At 41.6% G+C, this 23,926-nt stretch overlaps 1 pseudogene; it reads left to right on the plus strand.

The window, feature by feature from the left end:
• The first annotated feature begins 7,810 nt into the window (after positions 1–7,810).
• On the plus strand, positions 7,811–7,909 carry LOC145118111 (small nucleolar RNA R71; annotated as a pseudogene).
• The last annotated feature ends 16,017 nt before the right edge of the window (positions 7,910–23,926 follow it).

Raw genomic sequence — 23,926 nt, forward strand, 5'->3', positions numbered from 1 at the left:
TTGTAAGATGTTTGTAAGATGTTTGTATAAGTTTGTAAAAGTTTGAATTCTCCTAGAAAACCCTATGTTTCCTACTAAAAGTAGCCTTCTACCAAGGCATCTAGTGTCTGTGTGTGTGTCTCTTGTAAGAGTATGTATTTTCCCAAATCTTACTATCATTAACCAAATATATAGTTTTTACATTACTGTTTATTGTGTGAATGTTCACAAAGTGAATGTAATGGGAAAATGAAATAGTATTGTAGTGTTGAATTAAGTAACTAATGTTGTACTAACTACCTTAAATCAATTGTTATTTAAGGTACCATGTGATCGGCCTGTATCCTGCTACCGACTCTAGTAAAACGACGATTGGCACCTGTAGACTTGCAAGTCCCACTGTAGCGAGCAGCAAGGTGTAGGATAGTCAATCCAGTATAGATCTATACACAAACTCATACGCTCCCTAATTAAGGAGATTTTGGATACAAAATGGTCATGGCAGGTGATGCCATGCCCCGTTACGTGGCTCACATAACTATAATAATGTATATGTAATGTATATGCTAGCTGTATTGTGTGTTCTTCCTCTGTCTAGCTTGTATGTATGTTCTCTCTGCATGGTATTGTTTGTTTCTCTTCACTATGTATTATGTTTGTTTCTCATCACTATAAGTTATGTTTGTTTCTCATCACTATAAGTTATGTTTGTTTCTCATCACTATAAGTTATGTTTGTTTCTCATCACTGTAAGTTATGACACATGTATGAACTGACTCATTGTATGTTTCATTGGTCTAGTAATAGATTTGTAACTTCCTAAACTATACCTATGATAGTTTACTAGTAATGTTGTTTGTATGTATGAACATGTTTGTATACCCTTGCTACCCAAAGGTATTGAACTGGAAAGAAATAACCTTTTATATCTATATACATATACATAATATATAACTAGGATTCAAACGACCCTCGGACAAATAACCCTGATACCCTAAGTCCACAACCAAACAAGGAACAGGAAGTAAGGTGAGCTATCAGTCCTAAGTCCTTTCAATCCTACTTATATAACTATATCTATATAGATACACTTTTAACAGAATATAAGTTTAAAAGAGTTTAAGTAACAATATTTGACATGTAAAAGGGTTTGACAAAAGCATTTGATATGAAAAAGAGTTTGTAAAACAGTTTGAAGTAAAACAGTTTGGTAACACAGTTTGAAAAGTAAGAAATCCACTTGTTTGGTAGTTATTAATCACATGTGATTGATATAATAACTATAAATGTTCAACTTGTATTCCCCCCCCCCATAAAAGCATTTAAAACATTTAAAAGGTTAATTAAGGGGTATGAACTCACCTGTAGTGAGTGGTTTGGATGAATGGAATGTATAGGATGCTAAGTGTCAAGTGAAGACTTGAACACACACAAGGATCCTAGTTGACATATAATTACACATATATGTATCCAATTAGTCATTAAACAACTAATTAACCAAGTTAAGACATCCTAAGACATGTAAAACACTTGATTTAAGTGCTTATAAGTGCTAAGGATTGCATCTAAGGGTGGTAGGACCTTGTAATTGAGTTTAGGGTTCAAGGGTAAACTCCTTTGGAGTTTACGGTTTTGTGACCATCACCCCTTGAGTTTACGGTCGTAAACCCATGAGTTTATGGCCGTAAACTCATGGTACTTTGACCATTTTGTGTTTTGAAGCCTTAAAGGTCATAAGAAGCATTCCTACCTCATGTTTAAGCCTTAGGAAGTGATTAGGGCACCATTTCACTCCTTTGTGGAGTTTACGGTCCTTGGACCATTTGTCATTGGGTTTACGGCCGTAAACCCAAATGGTTTATGGTATTTTAATGTTTTCAAGTACTAAGCACATCAAGGAAGGGGTCTAGGCTAGTTTCCAAGGCTTGGTAAGGGACTAGGGCCACTTTGGCCCCTTTGTTAGGGTTTACGGTCCAAGGTGTTCTTGGACCGTAAACACCTTTGATCTTGTGATTCCTTGGTGTTTTCTGGATGTTTAGAAGTGTAACAAGTCTTATAATACACTAGAGTAAGAGTACCTACTATGTAGAAGCTTGAAAAGGTGCTAAAAGTCCAAGAACACTAGTGTGTGTTCTTGGTGTTCTTGGTGAAACTTGAAGATCTACACTTTTGGAATGATTTCACGGATGGAATCATGTAAGATCACTAGATTAAGTAAGATATCAACTTTTTAGGGATAGAAACACTTACAAAGTTGAAGATCTTGAAGAAAAGTCGGATGATACTTGAGAGAGAAATGGGTTTTGGATCTTGAAAATGTGAAAAGTGGTAAATAATGACTAAGTGTCATATTTATACCCCCTTTTAGGGTTTACGGCCGTAAACACTCTTGTTTAGGCCGTAAACTCCAAACTCTTGGAGTTTTGGGACTTTATTGTTGCACAATAAACCCTAGGGCATCCTCTCTCCTGATATCTCCTAAAGTACTAACTTTAAAACACTCAAACTTATTCCAAAAAGCTTGAAAATTAGCAGAAACAGTTCTGACTTCTATTGAATTGAATCGTTGTACAGAATAGAAATTTCGGGTTGTCACAGAGGCGCCAGTGTTTAAGCTCCCCGAGGGAGTCGAGGATTTTGTAGTATTTTGTGATGCGTCCATCACAGGTCTGGGGGCTGTCCTCATGCAGAGGGGACAGGTGATAGCCTACGCATCGCGGCAGCTGAAGCCGCATGAGACGAGATACCCTACGCACGATCTTGAGTTAGGAGCGGTGGTTTTCGCTCTCAATATTTGGAGGCATTATCTGTATGGGGTCCGATGTACTATATACACGGATCACAATAGTTTGAGGCACATCATGGATCAGCCAAACCTGAATATGAGGCAGCGCAGGTTGCTGGATGTAGTCAAGGACTATGACTGTGAGATCCTTTACCATCCCGGTAAAGCGAATGTGGTTGCGAACGCTTTGAGCCGCAAGTCAGCTGGGACTACTACCCCAGCAAGGTGTATGAGGATAGCGGTGGATTCCCCGCTTGTGAGTTTGATTAGAGATGCTCAGGTTGAGGGCATGAGACCAGAGAACTGGAAGTTGGAGCGAATTAAGGGCGAGAGCACCCGGTTTGTTCAAGATAGACGCGGATTATTGACCCGACACAGTCGGGTTTGGGTTCCGATGACCGGAGGGGTCCGGCAGACAGTGATGGAGGAGGCTCATAAGTCTAACTTTTCTATACACCCGGGGGCCACCAAGATGTACCGAGATTTGAGTTTGAACTACTGATGGCCATGTATGAAGCGAGAAATCGCTTGGTATGTTGAGAGGTGCCTGACCTGTAGAATGGTCAAGGCCGAGCATCAGAGGTCGCATGGTAAGCTGCAGCCTCTGGAGATTCCCATATGGAAATGGGAACAGATCACGATGGACTTCATTACGAAATTGCCGAGGATGGCAAAGGGGTTCGATGCTATATGGGTCATCGTGGATCGATTGACCAAGAGTGCCCATTTCTTGGCCATACGGGAGAGTTCGTCGGCCGAAAGATTGGCTGATATGTACGTCAACGAGATTGTCTCTCGCCATGGGGTTTCGGTCTCCATTGTCTCCGATCGGGATATTAGATTTACATCCCGTTTCTGGCAGAAGTTCCACGAGGAACTGGGCACGCGGCTGCACTTTAGTACAGCGTTCCATCCGCAGACCGATGGTCAAAGCGAGCAGACCATTCAGACCCTCGAGGATATGTTGAGGGTGTGTGTTATTGATTTCGGAGGGAGCTCGGATTCTCACCTACTGCTTGCAGAGTTTGCCTACAACAACAGTTATCATTCCAGTATTGGCGCCCCGCCTTTCGAGCTGTTGTATGGACGGAGGTGTCGCACCCCAGTTTGTTGGGGTGAGGTCGGACACAGGGTGATCGGACAGACGGAGGTAGTCTTGCAGACTACCGAAAAGATCCAGCAGGTTAGGCAGCGGCTGTAGACCGCTCAGAGTCGGCAGAAGAGTTACGCTGACCGGCGCCGATCCGAGCTAGAGTTTCAGGTCGGTGATATGGTACTCCTGAAGGTCTCGCCTTGGAAGGGTGTGATCCGCTTCAGGAAGAGGGGAAAATTGGGTCCCCGATATATTGGCCCGTTCAGGATCATTGCCAGGGTTGGCAAAGTGGCTTATAGGCTAGAGCTTCCGGAGGATCTTAGCGGGATCCACAGCACGTTCCATGTTTCGCAGTTGCGAAAGTGCATCATGGACCAGGAGGCAGTAGTATCGCTGGATGATATTCAGGTCGATGAGCGCCTGAATTACGTGGAGAGACCCGTGGCCATTTTAGAGAGTAAGAAGAAGATTTTACGAAGTCTAGTTCAAGGGGGGGAGAATTGTAACGCCCCGATTCTCAGGTATTGACTTAAATAAGAATTTCTTTGGTTTTGAGTCCTACTCGACGAGTTGGTTTCCCTACTCGTCGAGTAGCAGCGGGGTGGGATCGCGTGTTTAGTGGCCTACTCGCCGAGTCCATTAAGGGACTCGACGAGTCCATTAAGGGACTCGACGAGTAGGAGCTGGCAGATGAAACCCTAAATCCCGGGGTTTTGCACCCTATTTAAGGAAGCAGAAGCCTCCTTTGGCCTCTTTACAGTTCTAGAGAGCTCTTAAGAAACCCTAATTCGTGTGGTGCTCTATTGTGTGTGTTTTAAGCTTGGGAGGAAGATCTTTGGAGAGAAGGAACTTGGAAGGCAAGGGAATTGGAGCAAGGAGAGTGTGGGAATCAGAATCTACCTCAATTGGCATCTTACAGTGGTATCAAGTCGCCACCTTTACTTCTTTTCCCTTCTAGATCTCTTTTTGGTTCAATTTGGGGCTTTTATGGACCTTTGAGTTGATAAGGTGGACTATGGGCTAGATCTGAAGTTGTAACTTTAGATTTGGACCCTTCTTAAGTTCTAGAGTCATAAAGTTTCTGGTTTGGGCATGAATAAAGCCTCCCTTGGGTAGGAAACCCCATTGTGAGCTCGGATTTGACATTAAGAGCCTTTGTAGCTATGTATGCACGTAAATTTTGCAACTTTACGTGAAAAGCATGCCTTAGAAGCTTGGATCTGTAGTTTGGAGCCGCTGCATGGCTCAAATGAGTCTGTATGGCAAAAAGGACTGAAGGGACTCGGCGAGTCGCATGGTCGGCTCGGCGAGTCACATGAAGATAGGCATGAACTCGGCGAGTTGGAAGAACAACTCGGCGAGTCCGATGAAGATTGTCGTAGACTCGACGAGTGTATGAACAACTCGGCGAGTCCGATGAAGATTGTCATAGACTCGACGAGTGTATGAACAACTCGGCGAGTCGGTTGAGGTTGCCCCAATTTATGTATGCGCGGGTAACAGTCGAGTTGCAAGAAGGAAGCTCGACGAGTGGCCTTAGGGTCTCGATCGTAAACCAAAGGAACTCGACGAGTCACTTAGGTGACTCGGCGAGTGGGTTAGTACTTCAAGGGACTTGGCGAGTAGCTGGGGGTACTCGGCGAGTCAAGGTCAACATGGACTGTTGACCTTGACTGATGACTTTGACTTTGACCAGGGTTGATTAGTTGACTTATGGGGTACCTTGAATGGTTGGGAACTTATTGTATGATTATACTATGGTAATAGGTGCTGGAGTTTGTGGCAGTGATCCGAGGGTTGAAGTTTATCTACCGAGTCGACATTTGCAAGGTGAGTTATCCTCACTATATCGATAGGGTCTAAGGCACCAAGGTCGGCCCTTTAGTTGTTATCGTTATGGTATGTTACTTGTGGATATGATCTGTTAGATCGGAATCAGGGTAGACAGTATGTTATGCTCTTATGATCCGTAGGGATTAATATGTTAGTGACCTGCTAGGTCAGTGCTCTAGTTATGAGTGATTGCTATGTTTGGTGATCAGTGAGATAGATATGTTCGATGATTGTATATGCCAGTATATGTTAGTTATAAGCACATGATTAATTGCTTGTTGTTGGGGTTGAGGCGGTCCTGCTCTGTGCTGAAGGCCAACACACCCTATGAGCGGTCCGGGGAGACTGTAGGCCCATGTGGCGGTCCAGTCATGCCGAAGGCTCGGTATAGATTCAGTTGGACTGTAGGCCCTGTAGGGCGGTCCAGTCAGGCCGATGGCCCAATATGCATGTTGATTGATTGATTATTACGGATATCGTATTATCAGTGTGGTATTTGTATTTTGGGGATAGCTCACTAAGCCCTCGGGCTTACAGTTTCCAGTTTATTATTTCAGGTACTTCAGGAGATCATGGCAAGGCGAAGGCGTGACCGTACCGCTCCTCATCCTTATGATCTGGCTTTTGGGTCACTCTGATTGAATAATGATTTGAAAACATTTTTGTAAACAATACTATTGGGTTTTATTTATGCTTGAAAAGTTTAAATTTGACGCAAAATTTATGGATGTTACATGTTTGATGTCCATTGAGCTTGTTAAAGGACCAAACTCATGTATTGAGAGCCAACCATGCATGCAAGCACATAAAGTTTATGACTTTATGGGTTAGGAGGTCTTAGGGGGCTTGGATCTACACTTTGGACGTAAGGGCTTACTGGATTAAGCCATGAATGAATCCCCAAAGAAACTGGCCAGCACGCTTGGCGTACTCCCTGGTACGCCGCGCGTACTGCGTCAACTCCCTGTTTTTGTCAAGGCCAGCGTACGCTGGGCGTACGTGCCAAGTACACCGCACATACACATGCAGAGTGGATGTTTTGGGCTTTTGGGCCTTAGGAGATTGGGCCTGGACTTTTGGGCCATGTAGCCCACTGTGAAGTATAATTTTGGACTTGGGAATCTGGAACTTGAGTATTGGGCCTATTGGGCCAAGATTGGCCCCTTTGGAATTATTATATTAGGACTTGGAACTTTTTTGGCCCATTTGGGGGTTAAGGACCAATTCAGAAATTGGGCTAGTAGTGGGCCCCTAGGGAGTCCTTGATGGGTCGTAGGGGGGCTGGGATTAATAGGCTAGAATTAGGACTTATGAATGTTCCAAATGGTCACTTTACCCTAAGTAGCGTTAAAGATTTTGATTGAGTATTATTATGATTATGATAGCCGGGAGTCATCGGAGCAGCTGTTAGAGGTTACTTCCCGTGAGATTCGACACTCAGCTTTACGAGGTGAGTAACCTTCCAGTAGAAGTGGGTCTACGGCCACAATGCCGGCCCACTAGTAGGAGTTGTTGCTAGATGATTTTCTTTGTGATAATTATCTAGGTTTGCTACTATCTGATATGCATTATGTGCCATGATGCTCTGTTATATGTGTTAGTAGTAGTAGGGGTGAAATAGTCCCCAGTAGTCGGTTGTGATAAAACCGATAGGTAAGTCAAGCACCCCAGAATGGCTTGACCAGGGTAAGTCAAGCGCCCCAGAATGGATTGACCAGGGTAAGTCAAGCGCCCCAGAATGGCTTGACCATGGTAAGTCAAGCACCCCAGAACATCTTGACATGGGTAGGTAGGGCACCCCAGAATTGTCTGGCAGTATATATGTTGTATGTTATGTGGTATGATGGGGGAACTCACTAAGCTTTGTGCTTACGGTTTTCAGTTTTGGTTTCAAGTACCCCTTCGCCGAAGGGGAAGGAGCCGGCACGGTTCCAGCGCATCGCACACACATGATTTCCGTATTTTGAGATCCATTGGATTTGTACTCTGACATTATTACTACTTTATCTTATGATTTTAGGGACATGTGATGACTTGAACTGATGATGATGTTGTTTTTCAGTAAATGGTTTTATAAGTATTATAATTAAAAACGAAAATTTTTGGTCTTGAAAATTGGAATGCTACAAATTCCTATGTAAACCCTTATAGCGCTCCCATGCTTCATACAACGACTCCCCCACTTGTTGTTCAAAATTGGCAATGGCTTTTTTTAGCTTAGCCACCCCTGGATGGTGGACAAAATTGTTCCAAAAACGATTCACTCATCCTTTCCCACGTCGTTATCACGCCTGGTGGAAGTGTCTTTAGCCAATCCTTCACGGCTCCCTTGAAAGTGACAGTGAGCATCCTTAACAACATCGTTTCTCTCGGAACATTGGGAATGTTAAAGTAGTTGGTGATGTCGTCGACTTTATCTAGATGCTTGTAAGCATCTTCGTGATCCTTTCCGGTGTAAGGAATCTCCTTTAGTCAGTAAGGATGTGCCCCTTAAGTTCAAATGTGGCAGTGGCAGGTATGGTGGGTTGCACAAGGCCCGGTCCGATGTCGTCTCAAACTCTCTTTTTGTACGCCACCATCGACAGGTCAGCAATGTTCTCCATGGTGTTGTCGGGTTATTTGTTTAGCTCGATTTTTGTTTCAAATTCGGTTTTGCTTCCTTCCTTTTCTGTTTCGTACTCGGTAGTTTCCTTCGTTGGATTGCTCTTTGTGTCTTCGTCATTCAGTGTATTGTTGGATTCTCCCACTTTTCCCTTCTTCTTGCCAAAAACCGACTTGAGATTCCTAAAAGGTAACTTCTTTGGTGTAGCGGATTCTCCTAAGGTTTTTTCTTTGTTTTGCGAAAAGCGGATTCCGGGTCTTCAAGTGGTGGAATCAAAGATGACTTTGATCCACGGGTCATAAACGAACTGCAAATAAACAAAGGAAACGCGTAAAAAGAACAAAAACAAAAAATAAAGTTCTACTGTTACGATGCCACGGCATGGTGAAAATTACCACGACGTGGTGAGTCAAAAAGAATAGAAACATATATAAAAGTAAGAGTAGCTAAACAGTAAAAAATCCTACTAAAATAGTAGATTTAAAGTAACTAAAACTGAACCGTTCCCCGGCAATGGCGCCAAAAACTTGATGTGTATTTAATGTCTATATATATTTATTCAAGTTTCAAATTTATAAAACTAATGTTTCTTTCACTAGACTATTAAACACACTAGGCAGTGTACCTAATCGTGTAATAGTATAGCTATGGTAAGAACAAGTGTCGAACTCAAGGAACGGTGTAATAGTTGACTTTATTCTACTACTAACTAATTACTAATGAAATTAGAAAAGGTTTTGTTTTTCTAGTTTTGCAAGACTAGAAACTTAAATTACCAAACTAACTAATTATCAATTAATTAAGCTAACACTAAACTAAGGCCAGAGAACAACGAGGAATTAACCAAGGTGAGTAACAAACTTTCGTTTAGCTTCGGATTTACTTGTTATTATGGTTGATTTATGGAAGTGCAATGGATTTTAGTTTCTTTGGTTACCGATTCCTAAGATGACCAAATTAATATTCACTAATTTAATCCTTTAGCAAACTAGCTTATTTATTCGGTGATCAATCGGACAAACTTACAAGTTTACTAGTGTTTGGTTCGAATTGATTAGACTTATAATCGATTGATCAATTTAATTTATTGATTCAATTCAATATATGATTTGTCATCATATATTAGCTCCTATACCTTTTTACCCACTTTTCTACTTAACCCTAGGTTTTGTTCAAAACTCTAGTCCTATAATTTTGCAATTCACAAGATCATAAGATTCAAATTCAACTAAGAAAGATAGTCATACTAACTTAATCAAATTCAGCAATAAGTAGAGAAAATAGTTATCAAAAGTACTTGAGGTTCTTTTAATAAGCAAAATCAACAAATAACCAAATAGCTAAATCCAATCCATAAACTCAACCACAAATAATCAATCCATCCTAGGCTAAACGAAAGTCATGAGAATTTAGTTCATGATTTCAGCAAACAAGAACATAAAATCGAAATTCAAAGTAATTAACATGGAAAAATTTAATGAAAAGTCGAAGTGTAGAGATTTGTTGCCTTAACGATCCTACTTCCAATGGTATGATCGAATTCCTTGCTTCCATGCCTTTGAACAGTTGCTTTGCCTTCAAAAGTGATGATTACTTCCAGAGAAAAAGGTTCCAATTCGGTGGAGAGTGAGATCTATTTATAGCTTTCCCGAATTCAGAGCACCACGACGTGGTAAGGCCACCACGTCGTGGTCTTCATGTTTATCCCGTGTTCTACAAGTCTTCGAAGAAAATTGGGATTCTTCACCTCACCACGCCGTGGGAAATCCACCACGACATGTTGGGTATTTTTTTTCTTCATTTTAAAGCTTTGATTCAAACTCCCAACTCCCAGCATCCAACTTCCAGCTTCCAGCTTCCTTTTTTCTCCAAGCATGTCTTTTATCCCTATAACACAATTCATAACAAATTAAGTACCTTTTGTTCTAATAAGGGCATAAAAGTAATAAAAATATTAAGTTATGATGTACAAATATGTGTATAAATATGCACATATCAGGTACCTTTCTTGTAAATGGATTGCCTGCCAATATACTGTTTGATTCAGGAGCAAACTCCTTTATATCGCACAAATTTTGTGGAAGACTAGCATTGACTTTAGATAAACTTGATAATGCCCTAGTTGTAGAAGTTGTCAGTGGCAAATTCATACCTGTTAGCAATTGCATTAAATACATCGTCATCAGTTTGAACGGGAATGAATTCCACGAGGAGCTGTTACCAATTGAGTTGAATGGTTTCGACATCGTACTGGGAATGGATTGGCTTAGCGCCAATGATGCCGAGATACTATGCAAGAAGAAGATAGTAAGAGTAAACCCACCTGGAAAAAATTCATTTATGGTGTACGGGGACAAACGTAGAGTGAATTCGGGAATCATTTCCATGATGAAAGCCAGAAAATGTTTGTCTAAAGGATGCACATCATACTTGGCATTTATGATAGATGCAAAGAAAGAGAGGAAGGAGATACAAAAAATACCAGTGGTGTGTGACTATATGGAAGTCTTTCCTGAAGATCTTCCTAGATTACCCCCTGATAGACAAGTAGAGTTTCGAATAGACTTGTTGCCAGGATCAACACCAATTGAGAAAGCACCATACCAATTAGCACCGACGGAGATGAAGGAGCTGATGATACAACTTCAGGAGTTGTTGGACAACAGTTTCATTAGACCTAGTTCATCACCCTAGGGAGCTCCGATGTTATTCGTAAAGAAGAAGGATGGAAGCATGAGGATGTTCATAGACTATAGAGAGATGAACAAGGCAACGGTAAAGAACAAGTACCCATTTCCAAGGATTGATGTTTGATCAGCTGCAAGGTTCAAGCTATTTCTCAAAGATCAATCTCAGGTCAGGATATCATCAGCTGAAGATGAGAGAGAAAGTAATTGAGAAGACTGCATTCAGAACGAGATACGGACACTATGAGTTCTTGGTTATTTCATTTGGACTTGCCAATGCTCCAGCAGCATTCATGGATTTGATGAACAGGGTTTGTAAACCATTCCTCGATAAATCCATGATAGACTTTATAGATGACATTCTTATTTACTCAAAGAGTCAGTAGGAGCATGGCAAGCACCTGCGAGAAGTGTTAGAAGTTTTGAAGAAGGAGAAGTTGTACACAAAGTTCTCCAAATGTGATTTTTGGATTCGAGAAGTCCAATTCTTGGGTCATGTGGTTAACCAAGAAGGGGTAATGGTTGATCCAACAAAGATTGAAGTTGTGATGAAATGGGAACAACCAAAAAGTCCACGGAGATTCGAAGCTTTCTGGGATTAGCTGGATATTACCGAAGATTTATCCAAGGATTTTCTTCGATAGCTGCTCCATTGACAGCTTTGACCCATAAAGGAGCTACATATACATGGAGTGAGAAACATGAAGAATCATTCGAGAAGCTAAAGAATACGTTGTGTGAAGCACCGATTCTTTCTTTACCTGATAGAGTTGAAGACTTCACAGTCTATAGTGATGCATCTGGAGTTGGGTTAGGTTATGTTCTGACCCAGAGTTATATATTTAATACTTATATTAAAAATTATGTTTGTGAAAGGGACTATGCACTCACCTGCTAAAAGTGGATGACTGGAAAGTCGGGTAGCGTTTTGCATCAACACTTAGCTTTTCCTTTGATGTGACCTAGGTTCATATCACTAAGTCTTAGTCTTATATTCCTGGAGACTAATGATAATCCAGATTCTTCGCTAATCCCAATCTCTACATCAAGATTTAACAAGTAATGAGCTACCAAGTAAGATCATATCGAAGGTAGGGTCCGTTTGGTATATAGAGTATACTGTTTGGAAATTTCACTTTAATCACCTCACTAATTCTAGCCTTGGCATCACCCCCCGAAAGTAGATCAGTCAGTATAATGATTGAAATCACTGATAAATCTTATTTATAAGTTCATAACAAAGACTATGAATACAAATATAAGTTATGCTGAAAGTGATATGAGTGTAGCTTAACTTGCAGAGATTTTCCTAAAAAAAGTTCAAAAATTGCACCGGTAGAACTTCGACCTGTTAGTTACAAATGTTAGGCACTCATGGATCCCAGAGCTTCGCTAGAATCTTAAAAATTAAAGAGATTTTCGGCCAAAATGGAGAGAAAATCGAGAGAGAAAGTTAGAAGGGTGTGGGGAATCAAATGAACAACTGAAACAATTTATAGGGTGAAATTTAGGTAGGCGCGTCGCGCCCTGGATATGGTCAGCCGCCCTCCTCGTGACACATGTCCTTCAGTGGGTAGAGCATCGTCGCGCCTTTTTGCACGTTGTGTACTCTGGAAAACTTCAAAAATTCGTAACTTCTTCATACAAACTCCATTTTTGCTGTTCTTTATATCCACGTGTAGCTATCAACGAGATCTACAACTTTCGCTTAGACTTTGTGGCTAATTCTCATTTTTTTATTTATTATTTTAGAAGGCTTAGACTGATAAACTCTGTTTAAAATTCCCGTTCTCAACTGTCGTTATATCAACAGACTCCTCTCTACGAGATCTTCGACTATCGTTTGGGTTGTTTCGGCTAAAAATCAATCGATTCTAATTCTGATTTTTGTGTCCGCACTATTTCGCTGAAACTTCGAAAAATCATTATTTCCTCATATGAAGTCGGATTTGGACGTTCTCTATATGCATGAGTTTGTTTTTACAATTGCTATGACTTTCGTTTAGATTACTTATGTAACGTCCAAAAATTCAAAACCAAAATTTTTTGTTTTCATATTAATTAAAACATCAACCAAACGTGTTTAGTAAAACCAAAGGGAAATCTTAATGTATTCATAATCATCCAAAACACATCAGAGTTAAAGAAGTGAAAATTTATGGTGTGTGGGATGCGATCATCCCGAGCTCTTCCACTTCGATCTAGAAGTACCTGAAACATAAACTGAAAACCGTAAGCATGATGCTTAGTGAGTTCCCCAAAATACCGCAAACCATACATATATGATAACTCAAGGCTGTTCGAGGTCTATTTCACCCCCGGGTCTATTTCACCCCCGAGTCTATTTCAACTCATATGCCAGCTCAAGGCTGTGCCGGTTCTATTTCACCCCCGGTTCTAGGGGTGCAAACGAGCCAAGCTACCCGTGAGCTACTCGGGATCGGCTCGGTAAAAGCTCGACTCGAAACTGATTTTAAACGAGCCCGAGTGGATATCGAGCTTAATATTAAGCTTGTTTATTAAACGAGCTCGAGATCGAGTCTATGTCACTATGCTCGATTAGGCTCGCGAGCCTAAACGAGCCTACATATAATATAATTTATTGTTATTTTTATATACTAAAATAAATATTATTGGGGGAATTAGGGATTTAGGGTATTAGTAAACGAGCTTCTTAACGATCTTGAACCGAGCTTAAGCTCATTTAGGCACGTTAGACAAAAAACAAGCCAAGCTCGAGTCTGAGTCGATCTTGTATAATTCTTTACGAGCCTGAGCCGAGCTCAGTACAAGAAAGCTCGAATCGAGCCGAGCTCGAGCTCGAGCCTCGTATAACTTAAACGAGCCCGAGCCGAGCCTGACCAGGCTCGGGCTTGACACAGCTCGTTTGCACCCATACATCAGGAGTCACAAAGACTACAAGCACATAACATATCTTAGTGTCCTAGAGTATAGTGAGCAACCTCACCTCAGTCTGCTGTCAGTCAAATAGATGCTCAGGCTGCTAAATCGGAGAATCCCCACACTAACCAACCAAATAAAATCCCAATTATTAATTAGGTCATAAACCATAACCGGGAATTTAGGCATTTGTCCAACCCTCATGGTAAAAGACCATTTTACCCTTCCCTCACTTGGCCCAAAACCGAGACCCAAATTCAATGGCACTAAAAGCCCAATAGTGGCCCAATTCCTAAAGGACACCCAAAGCCCAATATGGGCCCGGATCCAAGAAGGCCCAAAGCTTAACAATGGCCCAAAGTCATAAAGGCTAATGGCCCAACAAGGCCTAAAACCCTAATAGTCCAAAAATGGCCTAAACCACAAAAGCCCACTGGTCAAGTATGCTAAGCGTACCCCTAGTACTCCCAGTGTACTAGGTTGCTTTACAGAGTCGAGGATCCATATGCGTATGCTTGCGTACGCTCGACGTACGCATCCATTAAGCCGTTTTTTTGCCATTAAGCACTTAATGCAAACCAAATGCTCATATCCCATATCTAGACCTTGTGGAATGTCTTAATTCATAAAGCCATTAACTTGGAGCCTTTGCATGGCTCAAATGAACTCAAACCATAAATTTAGCATCCTACTTTCACCAAATGGACATAAACACATGCATGGTTGATCCTCAACCATCAAGATGTAAATTTATGGACTAGGGACCTCAGAAACATCAAGAGAAGCAACTCCTAACTTCTGCAGTGGAAGAATCCCACTAGATCTCATTCATAGACCCAAAAAGTGAACAAAAGTCCATAATACTATATCTAAGCATACAATGAGCATGTTCCAAGCTTCATACCTCAATGAAGCTGAAAATGATTACTAGAATCTAGATCTACAAGCTCTCCCTTGGTCAAAGCTCCTTCTTCAAGACTCTTCTTCCTCAAGGCTCACCAATACACACTAAAACACACATAAAGAGGGTTAAATCTTCTCTAGAGGGGTTAGGGTTTCACAATGAGGCTCAAAGGGTAATGGAGGCTGAGAAATGAGGGAATCATGGGTCATAATGATGCTTAAATAAGGTCCAAACCCTAAAAATTAGGGTTTGTCCTTAGACGACGTACGATCAACATACTAGGAGTACGCCCAGCGTACGAACGCTTTCCTCAAAGTTACACTTTACACCCCTTGGGACCAAATTTGCAAATTATTTACACACTAAGGGTCAAAAATGAAAAGAACCTTGAAGCGGGTGTTACAATTCTTTCCCACTTGAATTAGACTTCGTCCTCGAAGTCCGTTGCCGCAAATAACTCCAGGTAATGCTCTCTCATCTCGTCGTTAGGCTCCCACGTCCATTCGAAACCCTTTCGGTACTGCCACTGCACCTTCACCAGATCCACCACCTTGTTTCGCAGAGTCTTCGTCCTCCTGTTAAGGATCGCAACTGGTCTCTCCATAATTCAGGAGATCATCCACCTGAATGTCCTCCAATGGAACCAATGCGAAATCAACCAAGCACTTCCGCAGTTGTGAGACATCAAAAGTGCTATGAATTTGACTGAGCTCCTCCGACAGATCCAAACGATGCGCCACCCTGCCCACCCGGCCTAAAACCTTGAAAGGACCTATGTACCTGGGGCCCAGCTTGCCCTGCTTCCTGAATCGGATGACACCTTTCCAAGGTGACACCTTCAGGAGTACCATATCTCCAACTTGAAATTCCAAGTCTGACCGGCGTCTGTACGCGTAACTCTTTTGTCGATTCTGTGTTTTCTGAAGTGTGTCGTGGACCTACTGATCAATTCCGTCATCTTGAGTACCACCTCGGTACTCCCCATGAGCCGTTGAACAACCTCCCCCCAACATATCGGGGTCCTACACTTCCTCCCGTAGAGCATCTCAAAAGGAGTTCGATCAATGATGGAGTGATAACTGTTGTTATACGAAAATTCTGCCAAAGGAAGATACGTATCCCAACTACCGCCAAAATCCAGAACACATGCCCGCAACATGTCCTCCAGAGTCTGGATAGTCCGTTCATTCTGACCATTAGTCTACGGATGGAAAGTTGTGCTGAAATGCAGACGGGTACCCAACTCCTCATGGAATCTCTTCGAGAACATGGAAGTAAACCGGACATGCCTATAAGAGACCACAGAAACTGGCACCCCATGTCGCGCTACCAATTCCTAAATGTACACATTAACTAGCTTCTCTGTCGAAATATTCTCTAGAATTGGAATAAAATGTGCGCTCTTCGTCAACCGATCCATGATGACCCATATCGATTCCATTTCGCGTTGTACTCGACAATTTGGTGATAAAATTCATCGTAATCTCTTCCCATTTCCATACGGGAACTTCCAATGGCTCCATTTTTTCGTGGGGTCGCTGATGCTCGGCCTTGACTTTCCTGCAAGTCGAGCACCTCTCCACATACAACGCCACATCTCGCTTCATGCATGGCCATTAATAGTCGGCCCGGAGATCCATATACATCTTTATCGCTCCGGGATGAATAGAGAATCTCGACTTGTGCGCCTCCTCCATCAATACCTGACATACACCACCCTAATATGGAACCCACACTCTCCAGTGAAGGGTCAATAATCCACGACTATCATAATCGAAGGAAGCCGCCTGACCCAATATACGCTCACTCTTCCGGTGCTCTTCCTTCATAGCCTCAACCCGAGCCTCTTGTATATGCTCTAAGAGTGGGGCAATCACTATCATCATCAGTCACAAATCCCTGATCGGGGCAGCAACCGCTTTATGGTGGAGAGCATCAGCCAGCACATTGGCCTTCCCCGGGTGATAAAGGATCTCATAATCATAATCCTTCACCACATCCAACAATCTACACTGCCTCATATTCATATTAGGCTGGTCCATTAGATACCTCAGGTTCTTGTGATCCGTGTAGATAGTACCTCGGACCCCATAAAGGTAATGTCGCCAAATATTAAGGGCGAACACCACAACCCCCAGGTCCAAATAATACATAGGGTAATTGGCCTCATGAGGCTTCAGCTACCTCGAAGCGTAAGCAATCACATGACCCTGCTGCATCAACACTTCTCCCAACCCTGTGATAGATGCATCACAATATACCAGAAAATCCTCAACACCCTCCAGTAGGGTCATAATCGGCGCCTCACGCAATCTCTGTCTCAGAGTCTCAAAAGTTACCTGTTGCTCAGGCCCCCGACGAAACATGACGGTCTTCTTCGTCAGTCGGGTCAAAGGAACTGCTATCTTGGAGAAATCCTGAATGAATCTCCGATAATAACCCGCCAATCCAAGGAAACTCCAAATCTCAGATGGAGACCTCAGAACTTTCCATCTCATCACCGCATCAACCTTGGTCTGATCGACCAGTATACCATTCTGGTTGATAAGGTGCCCCAAAAACTGCACCTCGTGCAACCAGAATTCAAACTTGGAGAACTTCACATACAATCTCTCCCTCCCCAAAGTCTCCAATACCCTCCTTAGGTGCTCTTCATGATGATCCTGGGTCTTGCAATAGACCATGATGTCATCAATAAACACAATCACCGATCGATCTAGCATCAGCCTGTATACGCGATTCATGAGATCCATGAATGCGGCCGGAGCATTAGTGAGCCCAAAAGGCATCACCACGAACTCGTAAGGACCATAAGGATTTCGGAAGGCCATATTCTATGTATCCTCCTCTCTCACTCTCATCTGATGATAACCCGAATGCAGATCAATCTTGGAAAACCAAGACGCACCATGAAGCTGATCAAATAAATCATCAATCCTCGGGAGCGGGTAATGGTTCTTCACCGTTAGCTTATTCAGCTCACGGTAATCGATACACAATTGATGCAATCTATCCTTCTTCTTCACGAACAAGATCGACACTCCCCATGGCGAACTAATCACCCAAATAAATCCCTTGTCTAACAGCTCCTGCAACTGACTGGATAACTCTTGCATCGCTGGAGGTGCTAACCGATAAGGTGCCTTGGCTATCGGAGCTGCACCAGGAACCAAGTCAATTCAAAACTCCACCTGCCTCTCCTGAGGCACACCAGGTAAATCCTCCGGGAATACTTTTGGGTATTCCCGAACAATCGGTACATTATCCACAATCGCCTTACCCTTCTCCCAGGTATCCATCATATAGGCAAAAAATTCAGAACAACCCTGCTGAAGATAGCATCTGGCCCTAGTTGGTGAATATAGAATCAGCCCATGCTGAACACCCTCTCCCTGAATCACCCAACTCTCCCCCACTTGGGGTCCGACTACACATTAAATGATGCTCGCAGTCAATCATTTCCCCATTGGGGCTCAGCCAATCCATCTCCATAGTAACCTTTCTCTCACACAGAGGAATAGGATCCAAATAAATCGGATACCGTTCACTGAACTACTCCTTTAACAACCCCGATACAGGACGATCATCAACAATCTTAACCTCCAATGGACAATCCAGCTCCCCTAGAGCATCGAAAAACCTCTTGCTTAACGAAAGAGATACAAAGGATCGGGTAGCCCCCGAATCAAACAATACCAAAGCAGAGATAATGTTCACGAGGAACGATCCTAAAAGCAAAACACACAGATATAAGTAGGAAAACCAACATAAATAAAGAGATAAAAATAAGGTGCATACCCTTCACTATGTTAGGTGTTGCACGAGTCTCCTCAGCTATCAACTGAAATGACCTGCTCCTCATAACAGGCACCTCCGCCTTGTACTGACGATGATCTATAATCCGCAAGGTCGCCGGAGCGGGTGATACATTGTTGGATATAGTGTCTAAGTCCATAACTTTATTTGGTATGTACTTGACCCGACCCGGCATGGTCCATTTGGGTTGCATGGCACTGCAATACTTAGATAGACTAAATGAGAGAAAGGACACTTGTGATTATTAATATATTATAAGTTCTAATATATTAATAATAGTATTATTTAATTAGTGTTGATCAAGTATTAATTTATAATTAATTTGGTGATCAAAATGAGACTAATAAATATGTAGGGTTGATTATGACAATCATCTAATCTTTTATGGTGGATTTATGATCCATGGTTTATGGAGTTGGGTTATAACCATTTGGAGCTCCATGGATAGTTCATGGGAGTTACAAACCCATGGATCATTAGAAATCAACAGTCATGACAATTAAGGTCATTCATGTGTAAACCCTAATTGTGACAACACTATAAAAGGAGCCCTATAGCTAGCAAAATCGGACTACTAGTGAGTTCTAAGAGGGCATAACCGATTTTTAGTGCAAGTGTATTCTCTCAAGTTATTCCAAGTCTTGTAGTGTTGTGTGAAGCATTTGAGGCACAACATTTGGGGTGCTAGGCTCACAAAGTCTTCAAGGAATCCAAGCAACAAGAAAGGTATGTACTTCTACTAGTTTTATATTACATATTCCCCATGCCATGCTAGTTAGGAAGTAAACCTTGAAAAATCAAATTTGCATGTATATTAGAGAAAACATAGATTCAAGGTTTATAGGGTTGCATGTACACTATAGGAGTGTTAAAATGCACAAAACCCATCAGTGGTATCAAAGCCTAGGATTGTTTTCTGTATATTTGATGCAAACTGCTTGAAAAATCGAAAAACTGCTCACTGTTCGACTGGACTCGCCGAGTGCAAGCGGAGAACTCGACGAGTCCAAGGCAAAATTCATCCTACTCGTCGAGTAGGATCATGCACTCGACGAGTAGGTGCGTGCTGGGCAGTTTTTTGAGTTTTGTTGTTGGAAATGGGCTAGAATCATTATCCCAAACTGTTTTGGACTTGTAAAATCTGTTTTTTAAAGTGGTAATGATTATGTTAACCTATTTCAAATGACTATTATCAATTTTCAAGTTTATATGTGTTAATATGATTTCTTGAAATTGTTTGATATGAATATTTGTTCTTATGAGTTTTAGAAGATCATAGGAATTATATGTAACCTACATGCTTGTTTAATTCATGATCGTAATGCTAATGATGGTGTCCATAACTTGTCCTCAAGTTATAGATAACCAAAAATCACTTCTTTAAAAGTTGTCATTAAAGAATAGGAAGTTTCATAAAATGAAGAGTCTTCAACTTTATGAACCATTAAAACTCATAAGTTACAAATTGAAGAGTCTTGAAATAGTTTCAAAACTTGCCCTCAAGTTATGGAATTTGTAAAGTCTTACACTTTAATACTTTAATTCCAAATTAAACCTTAGATTTTTAAAAGTTTAAAAATCAACACTTATACTATTATTATAATCTTATTTATATAGATATGTATAAGAATAAGTCAATCTTACCGCAAGTAGGCCTCATTCACGAAGCCGGTCTATAAGGGGGGTATAAGGTTGTTGCCTATAAAATGGCAGCTTAATGGGTGTCCACTCTCACCCACCGCTTCCTTGACTGGTGGAGGGTCGTTAGCCGAACGGGTAGGATAAGACTTCAACTCTCATTAAAAGTATAATGAATTATGAAGTAACTATACATTATTAATTCCCAATCTTAGTTACTTTAGGAAAATATGAAATAGGTGCTAGCCCATAAAATTACACTTTGTACCTTACCAAGTCGTTAGTGGAGCGTGTGTGGTTAACCGGAACACTAACAAGGACTAGTAAGTGTGGCAAAGGGTAACTTGACTTTATTATAGATCGGTGGAGCGTGTGTGGTTAACCGGCACATTGATTAGGTAATATAGTTAAGGGTACCAAGTCAATTTGTATGGTTATTCACACCTTGTTTGTGATCCTCGGCATCCCAGTCACAAACTTGAGAGGGCACAATCGAGATTCAAACATGTCATTGAAAAGTTCAATGTATCTCAAAAGATCTAGGAGTTTCAAATCCAATAAAACCTAATAATAAAATATTTCGTTCTTATGGTGGAAATTGGTAAATCGTCATTTACCTACCTTCAAATATTTTATAGCTTGGATTACAGCATCCCTCTTCCAACTATAAATAGTTTGTTGGATCCTAGCCTTAATATCTCATTTGGGTGACTTATTAAGGACTCTTAATCTAATGAAACTTGTTTTTCTTTTCTTTAAGATGTCTTCCAACAATGCTTCTGGCTCAAACCCAACAGGCTCCTTTTCCCTTATGAACTTGTGTGGGAAAGTCACTTTTGATGGATCCAACTTCAATGAATGGATCAGAAACATCAGGATGATTACCCGCTATGAGGACAAGGAGTATGTCCTCGAAAGGGAGCTTAAGGTTGTGAATGAAGCCACTGCTACTCCTAAAGAGTTTGTGGAGTTTGTTGCACATGAAAAGGATGCTACTAAAGTAGCATGCATCATGATGGCCACCATGACTCCTGAACTTCAAAAATCCTATGAAGATTTCTACCCCTATGAGATGCACCAAGATCTGATGGAAAGGTACCATCAGAGCGCGCGTCAGGAGAGGTATGAAATCATCTCCTCCATGATAACAACCAGAATGAAAGATGGTGAACCCATCACCGGTCACATGCAGAAAATGCAAAGGTTCATTGACCGATTATTGAAGCTTAATGTGGACTTTCCTGAAGAAATGGCGATTGACATCATTCTTCATTCCTTACCTCCGAGTTATGATCAGTTTCGTATGACTTATCATATGAACAAGGAGGAAGTCACACTAAGTTAACTTCAGGGACTCTTAAGGACAGCTGAAAATGGCCTTAAGGGTAAAGCGGTTGTTACTTCTACTTCTACTCCTTCAGAAGCCCCTGTTCTTGCAATTAGGCAGGGAAAGGGTAAGAAGAGGAAAACCCCTTCGAAGGGTACCAAGGGTAAGCCCCTTGATGGTTCCTCTTCAAGTGGGACAAAGAAAGGTCCCATTACTCCTTCCTCAAACCCAAAGGAAGCACAATGCTTCTATTGCCAGGAAAAGGGGCACTGGAAGCGAAGCTGCCCCAAATACTTGCAAGATGTAAAGGATGGGAAAGTTAAACCCACTCATGCAGGTATTTATACAATATTGTCCAATAACTCATCTAATGCTAATTCTTGGGTGCTTGATACAGGTTGTGGTATTCACATTTGTACTGATTTGCAGGGCCTAAGAAGAAGTGAGCAAGTGGAGCACGGGAAGATAAACTTAGTCATGGGCAACAGGAAAGCATCACCTGTCACCAAGATAGGAGTTTATTCTTTATTGCTTAATAATGGGTTAATGTTAGATTTGAATAAATGTTGTTACTCGCCTGAAATGGCGAGAAATATTATTTCCTTTCATGGCTTGTACAAACAAGGGTTTACATTTTCATTTGATAATAATAATGGTGCTATTAATGTTTATTACAATGATGTATTTTACTTTAAAGCATTACCTTGTGATGGTGTATATGAAGCTGTGAATGTTGTAGACAATCTAGGAAATAATGTGTTGTATATTGATTCTTCAAATAGCTTGGATAAAGCATCCTTGTGGCATTGTCGTCATGGACATGTCAACAAGAAGCGCATAGGCCAACTCCAAAAGGCTGGAGTCTTGGAATCATTTGACCTAAAGTCGGATGATAGTTGCGAGTCTTGTTTACTTGGAAAAATGACAAAGTCACCCTTCACAGGTACTTGTGATAGGGGTGAAGGTTTGTTGGACCTGGTACACACAGATGTGTGTGGGCCCTTCAGAGTTGCTACAAGGGATGCTAATCGCTATTATGTGACTTTCATTGATGATTACAGCAGATATGGATATATCTACTTAATCAAGCATAAGTCAGAAACCTTTGAAAAGTTCAAAGAGTTTAAGCAGGAAGTAGAGAATCAATTGGGCAGGAACATCAAGATGCTCCGATCTGATCGGGGAGGAGAGTATCTTATCATTGAGTTCCTTGACTATCTTAAGGAATGTGGGATTGTCTCATAATTGACACCTCCCATAACACCACAGCTGAATGGTGTAGCTGAGAGGCGTAATCGAACCTTGTTGGATATGGTTCGTTCCATGATGAGTCGAGCTTCGTTACCAATCTCTTTCTGGGGGTATGCCTTAGAGACTGCCGCCCATATCCTTAATCTAGTCCCTACTAAAAAGGTTGCCAAAACACCTCACGAGATGTGGACTGGGAAGGTTCCTAATTTAGACCACATCAAGATTTGGGGTTGTGAAGCTTTCGTGAGGCGTGAGACTCATGATAAGCTTGAACCTCGAAGTGAGAGGTGTATTTTCATCGGCTACCCACAGAGATCCTTTGGTTACCTCTTCTACAGACCCAGTGATAATGTGGTCTTTGTAGCAAGAAGAGGAGTCTTTCGTGAGAGAGAATTTATAAGCCAAGGGGACAGTGGGAGGCAAATTGACCTTGAAGAGCTTCAAGAGTCAAGTGGTGAAGGAACCTCAAATACTACCGACCAACTTGAAGGGGAAACTCCTGTTGAGCCGATAGATGAGTCTGTACCTCCGAGGCGTTCCACTAGGGTGAGGAACACACCTGATTTTTATTATGGTTATCACATCACTACTGAAGGTGATACATTTATCAGCGATAGTACACGGATAGATTTGGATGAACCTAATAATTACAAGGAAGCCATGGCAGGCCCTGAGTCTGCTAAATGAAAGGAGGCTATGGACAGCGAGATTCAGTCCATGTATGACAATCAAGTGTGGAACTTGGTTGACAATGTACCAGGTCGTAAGACAGTTGGGTGCAAATGGATCTTCAAAAAGAAGACCGACATGGATGGGAAGGTACACACCTACAAAGCAAGACTGGTGGCAAAGGGCTTTACTCAAACTCCGGGAGTTGACTATGATGAGACCTTTTCACCAGTAGCAAAGATTAAGTCTATTAGAGTTTTGCTGGCCATAGCTGCATTTCATGATTATAAAATATGGAAAATGGATGTCAAAACCGCTTTCCTTAATAGAAAGTTGGCTGAGGATGTTTACATGGCTCAGCCAGAGGGTTTTGTCGATGCAAAGTACCCTAATAGGGTGTGTAAGCTTGAGAAATCCATTTATGGATTGAAACAAGCATCT

The sequence above is a fragment of the Lactuca virosa genome, chromosome 5, assembly GCF_052849685.1.
Source record: "Lactuca virosa cultivar CGN04683 chromosome 5, Lactuca_virosa_CGN04683_v6, whole genome shotgun sequence".
NCBI classification, from domain to species: domain Eukaryota; kingdom Viridiplantae; phylum Streptophyta; class Magnoliopsida; order Asterales; family Asteraceae; genus Lactuca; species Lactuca virosa.